Here is an 11,164-nt window from a genome sequence, read left to right on the forward strand (position 1 = left end):
AGTTGTGGTATAATGAACTCTCATCAGATCTTTCATCACACCCATTTCATACTCTATGTTATTTAGATATTACTTCCCCCTGATGCTTTCCTGAAAGCTCCTGCAATCAGCTACAGGTCAGAATGTTCATCTCCCACACAGGACTCCCTCTGAGACTCATGGAAAAGCCCCTGACAGGTACTCTGGTTATAGGCTTCTGATGATATTGCTTAAATAACTTTAAGACCATGCACTTGACTCAGCGAAGATCTCCAGAAGTCTGGCTGAGAAATTGATGGGTTCATGACACTGCTAACCCAAGATCCAACAAGACTGGAATTGATTACATGGCACTGAATGAACTGATGAAAATTAATTATAATTTTATAGCTTTTTGGAGCATTGCTGGTTCTTTAATGTTCTAGTTTCTGGGTTTAAGAAATCTCTTTCTCTTAATCTAACTGTAACTTACAACAATTTAGTACATTATACTTTTGTAAACAGAAATGAGGCATTTATCTTTTTTCTCTGCCTGATTTCTACAAAATTTTGAAATTCTTACTGAATACTTTTATTTTCATGATGATAAAGTTGTTATCAAAGGTCCAATAAGAACCTTATAACAGGACATAATTGGAAATTTTGGTTATATTATCAAGGTTTTTACAGGAATATCATATTTAGGAAATGTGCCTAAGATCAGTTATGACCAGCAATTTTAAGGAAGTAAGCTTGACTTTTATGGAGACAATGCTTACAAAGCACTGTGAGAAATGGGAAAGTTCTTCAAAGTTTATAAAAAGTCACAGTTTCTTACTATAAGATTGCTATCCACTATTTTTACGTGTGTGTGTGTGTGTGTGTGTGCGCGCGTGTGTGTGTGTATTCCAAACCAGTTGTCCTAGCTTGCTCCAGCAGGCCTGGACAGAACTGGACAAGCCCCAGCCCGTAGTGCATGCCATTCCTAATTTGGAGGTGCTTCCTTAAGTATCCCAGGGCAACTTCCTTTTCTTTCTCTGTTCTATTCCCCTTACCTAATTAAGAAAGTTTTAAACTAATAACCAATCGGGTAAAGCACAAAATGTGAGGTCCTATTTCAACCAGTGGAAACTGGACACAGCACTAGGGTAGACACATCAGGTTATAAGTAACTCTGTCTCCTTTGTTTGGTGTGCTCTTGTGGCTGGACAGCTATTGAGTAGCAGCCTTTATGCAGAAAGTAAAGCTCACCTCGCTAAGAGATCATTTGTTCCCACGTTAATTCTTTTTTTTTTTTGGAACACCAAAAACTTCATTCCCAACAGCACCCTGAGAAAAGCCAGACTGATACCTAGATTACAGGGTTCACAGCCTTACAGGTTAGTAAAGAAGGTCATTTCCTGGTAGGCCCAGGAATTTAGGGATATTTTGGGGGCTTCAAGAAGAGAGGAATTCACACAAAGCTATAAGGACTGCAGCTGAAATCTGAAAGTATGTTCTTAGCTTGGCTTTTAGCCTGAATTAGACTTTTAAAAGTCAAATCTGAGATTCTGTATGAAAACTTCCAGCAAAAAAACTTGAAAGCACCTATGTGGTCATCTCCTGTTCTTGCTGCACTTAAGTAAATAATCAAGCAAAATCTAAAAAAAAGACTTATTTTTAAAACAAGAATAGTCTTACTTTGATTATGATCAAAAATGATGGTTACTACAGAGAGAAATTTTATGTTTCAATGGAAAACTATAACTTGGCCGGGCATGGTGGCACGTGCCTATAATTACAGCACTTTGGGAGGCCAGGAGTTCAAGACCAGCCCGGGCAACATGGTGAAACCCCGTCTCTACCAAAAATACAAAACTTAGATGGGCATGATGGCACGTGCCTGTAGTCCTAGCTAATCAGGAGGCTGAGGAGGGAGGATCGCCTGCACCCAGGAGGTAGAGGTTGCAGTGAGCTGAGATTGCACCTCTGCCCCCCGGCCTGGGTGGCAGAGCCAGACCCTGTCTCAAAAAACATTTTTTTTTAAAGGAAAACTATTAGCTATTGTGGACTATCAGATTCTAGTCTTGTTTCTTCTTTTTGGGCTATTTTTACCTCTTTATAAACTGGATCCTGCCATCTGATGAATTTTGTCCCACAATGATACTTGTGGAATAAGAAGCCAAGTATTGTCTCTCCTACTAATATATCTATTGTTAGTTAATTTGAAGGTCTCCAACCCTGGAACAAAGTTAGAAGAGGAAGGTTTTGCTCCCCATAATGCATAACCAAATTGTGGTACATTCATGCAATGGAATACTATTTAGCCATAGAAAGGAACAAGCTATCAACTCACACAAAGACATGAGTGAATCTTGCATGCACATTGCTAAGTGGAAGAAGACAGTCTGAGGAAAATACACACAGTGTGACCTCATTTAATGAGACACTGGAGAAGGCAAACTACAAAGATGGGAAGCCATTGGCTCCATGGGGTGGGGGTTTGAAACATTCCATATGATACTTTAATAGTGGGATATCTGCCACAATGCATTTGTCAAAATACGCAGAATTTCATGGCCAAATGGGTAAATCAAACTCTATTCAAATTAAATAAAATTACTCAGGATGTGGAGTATCCCAGGACAGAATACATCATGTGAAAAAGAATTTATGCTACAAATTACTATGGTTTGGATGTGGTTTGTCCCCGCAAAACCTAGTGTTGAAATTTGACCCCCAATGTGGCAGTGTGGGGCTGTGGGGCCTAGTGGACAGTGTTTGGGTCATGGGGACGGATCCCTCATGAATAGATTAATGTCCTCCATGGGGGTGAGTGAGTTCTGCTCTCACAGGAATGGATTAATTCCTGCAGGAGTAGGTAATTAAAAAGAGTCTGGCTTCCTTGGCTTCCCTCTTGCTTTCACTTTTGCTATGTGATCTCTGGTGTACCCCTTGCTCCCCTTCCACTTTCCACCATGAGGTGAGAAAGACTGAGACCGCACCAGATTCAACTGCCCAATCTCAGACTTTCCAGCCACAAGTATTGGGAGCCAAATGAACCTTTTTTACGTATAAATTACCCAGCCCCAGGTATTCTGTTACAGAAGCACAAAATGGACTAAGACACAAATGTAGGTAAAAACTCACTGAAGGTGCAGGGAAAATGGTGTTGACCTAAGTCACTTTGAAAATGAATAGAATCTGTAGGCTGAAGGTAAATGAACTATACTTCATCATTGGATTCCATTTTATAAAGTTCTTTCCAACAGAAGCAATTGTGAACAATTGTAAAACCACAGTATCTGTATCTGCAATAAAACAATAACTTACATAAGTGGCAGATGGTGGGAACCAGGTTTCTCACTGTTGAAGTGGGAGGTTACAAATTAGCAAGGCGAGAAGGCTAGAATGATTCATGTGATAGTAGATCAGAGGTGGAGACATCAACGTAAACTTATGTTTAGTTTAATATAGACATACACAGTTCCACATAGAAAACTTTATAATTAGGTGTGTGTAGGTAGGTTAGACACACACATATACTTCCTAGCATTGCTAATGAGGGACAAGATAGAATGTGCTTATTCAGCAGCCAGATGTAAGTTTTCCTACCATTCTGAAAGGAATCAGGCTCTTTGAAGAAATGTCTGATACTAGAATTGGGACAGTAAACATAGGAGCCAGGACAATCTTGAAGTATCAGAAAGTAAGTAAGTACTAAAAAAATTAAAATATATCAAAGAAAAATAAGAGCCAATAAAAACAGCTACCGATGGCCAACACTGGAATGAATTGTGCAACATAATGCTGCAGTGTTGAATACTAACTAAAGCTTAAAGTAATTATCTAGTTGTCTGTATTTGTATATATAGGTGAATAAGCAAATGGAGTTGCACACAAATCTCCTTTGCAAAAGAATTCCAAATAATTGATGTAGACACTCAGCCATCAAGAAGGTGGGGCCAACCCCTCACTCTATAAGCATGGGCTCTGCATAGTGACTTGCTCCAAAAGAACACATGCAGTATGGACAAGGAGGAAAAATAACTTCACAGTGGAGAAACCTGACAAATGGTAGCTCTGCCAAATGATTCAAGTTAACATCAAAGGTGACAGTTCACCTTGAGAACATGAAGTGACAGTGGGGGACATTCTACAAAATTCCTGACCAATCCTCCTGAGTACTATCAATGTCATCATGAGATGGAAAGCCTGACACACTGTCACAGCCAGGAAGAGCCTACGTGATGACTACATGTCATGCGGGATCCTGGATGGGATCCTGGGTCAGAGTAAGACAGAACTAAGGGAGTCCAAATGAAATATGAACTTTAGTTAATAATAGTCTATCAGTATTGGTTCATTAACTGTGACAAATTATGTAAGATATTAATAAGCCATGTGAGACACACTGATAGAAGATGTTAATAAGAGAGGAAACTAGCTTGCGGCTACATGGGAAATCTCTGCTCTTTTTTTTGACAATTTCTGTGTAAGTAAAAACAAAACGTGTAAAATAAAACTTTATTTAAAACACTGTTTTTTTGAACACTTCCTTGTTTAATTATTTATACCATGAATTACTAGTAATTGACACTGTTAACTAGTCCTGTTTTTTTAAATAAGAGCATTTATGACACAAAAAATTAAACAGTACAGACTGATACATAAATCAAATGTTCTTTACATGTTTTCTGTTACAGTAGTAACACATATGTGTAAACTTAATTATCATATTTTTTTCTTGTGCTGTGGTTGTGTCCTGGGTTCATTCTCTAAAATGCTGTTCACCTTAGACTGGGAAAAATAACCTTAGAGACTCTGTTTCAATTCATAGCTAAATATTTTCAAGAGTGACTTTGTAAAAATATGTTCCAATGGCAAATTTATTCATTGTGATGGGATCACTTATTCCAAAGACTTCTTGTCTTTATTTTGTTCCCATGCCTACATTTTAGCTATAATACAACAGAATCAAATATTGGCCACTGGGAAAAAACATTCAAAGAAAAAAAGAATGTGAACAGAACTTATGACCATGACGATTCAATGTTTTACCACAATGCTTTCTAAAACAGAAGAGTGTAAAAGGATATTCAAAGTCAATTTCCTCAGTGAGGCTTTGCAGAAAATGAGGAAACTAGAAAAACAAAAATGGCAGGACATTCTACAGGTGATTTTAAATGTTGCTATGTTTTATGGGAAAAAAATACTTTACCTTTTAAAGAATCACAAAGAATTATTGGAAACCCAAACTCTGGAATGTTTGAAAATTTAGTTGAGTTTCTATGTAATTATGCCTATATAGGTAGCCACGAAGTTGATGATTTTTTAAAAATCTGTGCCTTATTTGTGTAATAAAATACACAATGAATAATTAATGCTCAGAGAAAAACCTTATGAAGGGAAAATAAATCTTGGGGACCCAAAATCACTAAGCTAAAGGGAAAAGTCAAGCTGGGAACTGCTTAGGGCAAACCTGCCTCCCATTCTATCCAAAGTCACCCGTCTGCTCACTGAGATAAATGCATATCTGATTGCCTCATTTGGAGAGGGTAATCAGCAACGCAAAAGAATGAAACCATTTGTCTCTTACCTACCTATGACCTGGAAGCCCCCTCTCTGGCCTTCTCACCTTTCTGGACTGAACCAATGTACATCTTACACATATTGATTGATGTCTCATATCTCCCTAAAGTGTGTAAAACCAAGCTGTGGCCCGACCACCCTGGGCCCATGTTGTCAGGACCTCCTGAGGAGGCATCATGGGCACGCATCCTCAAACTTCACAAAATAAACTTTCTAAAAAATCTGAGAGCTCTCTCAGATTTTCAGGGTTCACACATGTAATGTAGAATGTCAGTGTTTATAAGACAGACATTATTCTATCTACTATTACAAATATGCTGTCAATTAACCTTAGACTTTCTCAAAAAAATAAGCAATGTTGATGAGGTACAAATATATTTAAACTTAAATAATGTTGCAAGTTTTAGTATGCCTACTTTTCAATTTTTCAATACTATTTTTACTACCTTAACACTGTAAGAAAAATGAGTAATTAAAACATTAATAAAAGTGTTTACAGTGGGTGCACGTTTCCTCCAGCCTCTGCTCATCCCCAGCTTTCATTCTAACTGTCCTGATGGTGGCTCTAAGCACCTCTCCTTTCTCTATACCAAGATGTCTCCCAGAAACAAACCCAAATCTTACCATATGTTATGGCACGCTATGATGATAAGCAGTGATGAGCAGCCGAAGCCTCAAGGAAGGGATGCTTTCATAAAAAAAGACTTGTAGAATATAACCTGTGAAAGCAAGGCCCATGACAGAGCTCCCTCATCAGCACACGGGGAGCAGACAGGAAGCTTTTGCCTCACATTCCTCAATGGCCTGCAGCCACATCTCCCAGGTCAGTCCTAAGGACAACAAAACTCTGGTCTTCACTGTGGACACGACACACTACCAGGTGCTCCAAAGCCATGGTGACCCACCCTTGGGTGGGTCTTGATGAGAACAAAGCTCTGGTTCTAATCCTAACCCTAACCCTGTCCCAAGACTTTGACCCTGAACCGAAACCCTGATTGATCCCTAAACTGGTCCCTAATTCTGACCCTACTTTGACCCTGACTTTGATCTTGACTCTGACCATGACCCCCACCTCTAACCATACTTCCAGCCCTGACTCTGACCCAGATCCTAATCCTAACCCTAATATTATCTTTACGATCTATCTCTAATCTTACCCTCTAGTGCTAAATAGCTGTACCCAAAAGCAGTTTTAAATTATTTCACTTCTTTTCCTTGAATTGTCTAAGAACATCCGACAGGAGATGTCATTATGTATTTTTCATTCCCTCTGAGTGGTATGGCTTCAGATAAGAAGTTCTAATACTTTGCAAGACATAAAAAGTTTGGAAGGTAATCCACTGGGTTGTTAGGGATGCATGTTGGCATTCATGATAGTCATTGGTGCTGTTCTCCATATATTTTCTGTCCATATTTTATGAATGCATTCTGACTGTTCCATCCCACCTACTTAAATTTTCCCATGGCCACATGACTTTTTTTTTGGCCAGTGGAGAAGAAATAACATGTGACTTTTTCAAGAGAAATCTCCAAGAAACAGAGCTCTATTCTGCATGCTTTTTTCTCTTTTCTATAGCAATGGGGATCTTAGTGATGGTCCCTCCTTGTGTCTGGATTCCTGTGTTAGGATGACACAGCACAGAGCTACCTCTCACCTGACCCGTGATGAGATGTAAATAAATGACGAAGAAGATTTTTGAGCCACTGAAATTTGGAGGTTGTTTGTCACCACAGTTTAACCTAGCCCCCATTGACTGATGCACGGCTGAAGAATGAGTCCGAACTGGATCTGGACAAGACATGTGAAGAGCGCTCCAGGCTGAGTAACATTCAAGTGTAGTCTCCAAGATAACAGTGAGCACGGTATGTTATTGGGGTGGGTGTGGGATAAATAAGGTATATCAGGTGAGAATAATAAGAAATGCAACTTTAAAAGACGGTGCTGATTTGGACTGTGGAGAGATTCAAGTGCCCTGCTTAGCATTTGAGAGTGTGATGGATGAACAAACTAAATAAGAGCCCAAAATGAAAGCTTGGGATAAATATCTGAGAGTGTCTAATATCCCAATTTTTCATCCAAGAATGGACAGAGTGCTTGATCCCATTCTAGGGAGACTTCCAAAAGAAAAAAGACCTGCATTTCTTCAACAACCCACACTGAGAGACTTTCCTGCACTTTTGACCTGTGGCTAACACTCCTCACCTTTCATTCTGTCATCAGTGTTTTGGGGAAACACCTTTAACTCTCTATGATTTACAGGTTATTAAGTGGCCATTACAATTCCCTCCAGAGGTGGAAAAGACTAATGATGATGGTGTCCGAGCTCACGGCAGCAAGCAGGCATGTGTGCTCAGCAGCCACGTGGCTCATCTGCTAGGAGCTTACTAAATACGATGTTCTACAACATTGCTTAACACAAGGGGAGACGCTGCTGACTCAGAGGGTTTAATTGTTCACCTACTTCTTTTTCTGCCCTCTTGGGCTCCTAAAATGAAAAGAACCCTGGGGTGATAAAGTGAGTCAAAGGGGTGCCAGCCGCATCACAGCAAAATAGATTCCTAAAAAATCCCTGGCCTAAGGTAACAGCCTTGGCTGGATAAGTTTGAATGTGCTGATAGTGGACACAGTAGAATGAAGGTGGTTGACATATTCATATTAAAGAACTTCCACCCAGACTGCAAGAAAAGAGAGAGTAATGGAGATGGCAGCAAGATTCCCTGCAATAAAAGCAGATGTTTTGAGATCAGTTATATTTGTTCTGAAAAAAATAAAGACAGAAACCAAAGTTTAGCCTGAGGCTACAATTAATTTGGCAATAAGCGAGAGGCACATATGGCATAGACAGATTTAAACACTTCTCCCTTATATTAATACAAATACTAAAATTACAAATAAATTGATTCCAAATAAAACAAATATTTAAAAAATTTAATGAATAAACACCGGAGTCTATAGTAGTATTTGAAGGAGATCTCACAAACAGGTTTGGTTTTTGAAGGTTAGAACTGGTGGTCTAGAGAATTCACTTCATTCCGGAGAGAGAAAGAGAGGAATTTCTTAGGTTGCTTCAGGAATGCGTCTAGCTTTGCCTCATCTTTGTTTGAACTATGGATACGGCAGAAGAAAACATGAGGATTTCACAGATTTAAGGTGCAAAAAGTCACTGGGTTCTCTAAGAATTCTGGGATTCTTCTGCTGGAAAAATAAGTTTGTTGAGAAAAAATGAGTTGGAGGAGGCAGTTATTGAAGTGAAGCAGAATTGTTTTTACTAATCTGCTTGTTAACCACTCTGTAGCGTGGAAACAAATTATTCATGCACAAGGTCCTCTTACTGTTCCTGTAATGCAGTGGAAAGAGAACAGTTTAGTTTCTCTCCCTCAGAACACAACCACTAGAAACATCCTACCTCAGATGAGTTATTGCCTAATTATTTTCAAAAGACAGTGAAAAATGATGGATGTAAATGTTTGCTACAAAATAAATACATGCTAGAAACAGAAGCATCTGGGTCACAGCTATATTAGAGCTACCTGTGTTCCCCTGTCACTGAGATTAAAACAAAAATGTCCAATGCAATCATTCATAGCGTGGGAGAGGGGAAGTTGAGGGATGGAAAGGCCAGTCATAAAAGAATTTCAGAATTTCAGTCCATAAGGAAGTGACTTTGTGCATTGTCTGTTACTGTGTGCAAGGTGAAGTCTGGAGAAAGAAAACGAGCAGTAACAAGGGCTCTTTTGTCCATCTCACCTCTCTAGATACCAAGTTTCAGACATGTTGCATTTTAATTGAAAGGTTGATATAATTTTTTAAAAAATAACACTTGTGGTGTTTGAAGTGACAAATGCTGCTGTGACAAAAAAGCAGGAAAAGAGAATTTTTTTTTTAAAAAAAAGCAAACAACAAAAAACCCACAAAAAAGCAAACAACAAACAAACAAAAAACAGAGGAAGAAGTCAAAACACCCTGGGCTGTGACTACTTCTAGGAAGGGGCTACAAGAGGCAGTTGGAAATTCTATTTGCTTTGCAACTGTGAGTTTTCTGGCCTGCTTCCTTTCTAAAGTATATTACTTTGTTTTTGGTTCATGAAGTTATCCCTTTCTGTTTTCTGGAACAGCTATGTATTTTCTTTATCTATCATCAATCTGCCTGCCTATCATCTATGCATCTATTTACTATCTATCTTTTCTACCTTTCGCTATCAAGAGCTTGGGTCAAGCAGGATATAATTCCAGTGTATGTTCACTCTACCATTTAAAACAAGAGCTCTTGTAGGCATTCTCCAACACATCATAAACCTGAGCTTTCTAAAACGGGTGTGGCAAACCACCATGCATGGGCCATGTGTGACACAGTCTGCGTTTGTAAGTAAAGTTGTAATGGGACACAGCCACATACGTGTGTTATATGTCTCTGGCTACTTTCATGGTATAATGGAAGAGCCGAGTCATTGAGAGAGGGACCATATGGCTTGGGAACTTAAAATATTTAACATTTAGCCCTTTGCAGAAAATATTTGCTGACTCTTGTTTTAAAAGATCTTTGTTTAGAATGCTACCTATTGCCTTCTGGGTAGAATCACAACTCTTTACCACAATCAACACAGCTTCAGCCCTGCTTCTATATCCAGCCTCATCTATTATTTCTGCTGCTTCTCCTTATTTTCCTTCTGGCCATGCTGATGGATTGTCAGCTTCCCAGATGTGCGAGAATCTCTCCTCCCTTCCCGACATTCTCATGCTTTCCCTCTGCCTCTCAAGAACTTCCTCTCCCATCTCTCATGACAAATCTCTTCTTCATTCTTTAAGATGCAGCCCCTTTGCTCCTTCCTTAAGGACGTCTGTCTGGCTTCATTTTGGGTGACGTGCTCCTTCTGCATCTCCCAGAGCCAGCCTGTGTGTGCCAGCTACGGCATTTCTTTGCCCCTCTGTGTCATATATCACCAAATCTGCCTAAGCTTGTGTGAGTCACTGCATGACAACTTCAGACTCCACCAGCATTGTCCACACTAACCACGAGGCTTAGACATTTGTCCAGTAAGCTCAGGGTTGTGGGGTGGTAGCAGTAACCAGCTGGTGAGCATCATCTCTTACATCAGAATCAAATCTGTAGATATCAGCCATTCATAAGTATTTGGAGTTTAAAATTAGCATAAAGATTTTCCTTAAAATAAGAATAAATGGCTTGAGTAGGCTTTTGGAACATAGGATATTTCTGCTGGTTCATTTCGGTGTTCAGTTTTCCCACATGAATCTAAACATGACTCTTAGTCAGCTCTTAGTAGCTGTGTGACCCTGGAAAAGTCACTCAATCTCCCTCAGCTAAATTTTGTTGTGTGAGTAATGAGAGTTGTGATTTGTATTTAGTGAGTAATAACAAACAAAAGGCATTTAGCTTTCTGGAACCTGGTATGTAGTAGATCCTCATGAAATACTAGCTCTGTTGATAAAACTAGACCGAAAGGAGCTTTCAAAGTCAACAACAGCATCATGCAGTGAAGGACGTAGATGAGAAGCTGCTGCTGCTGCTGCAGCCTGCAGCTCCTGGAGGCCCGTTTTGTCCATGATTTAGCAGGAACGCACTACCTTTCCATGAGGAGACACTTCCCACAGAAACCAAGGCCATTCTTTGAAGAC

The sequence above is a fragment of the Hylobates moloch genome, unplaced genomic scaffold, assembly GCF_009828535.3.
Source record: "Hylobates moloch isolate HMO894 unplaced genomic scaffold, HMol_V3 SCAFFOLD_24, whole genome shotgun sequence".
NCBI lineage: Eukaryota > Metazoa > Chordata > Mammalia > Primates > Hylobatidae > Hylobates > Hylobates moloch.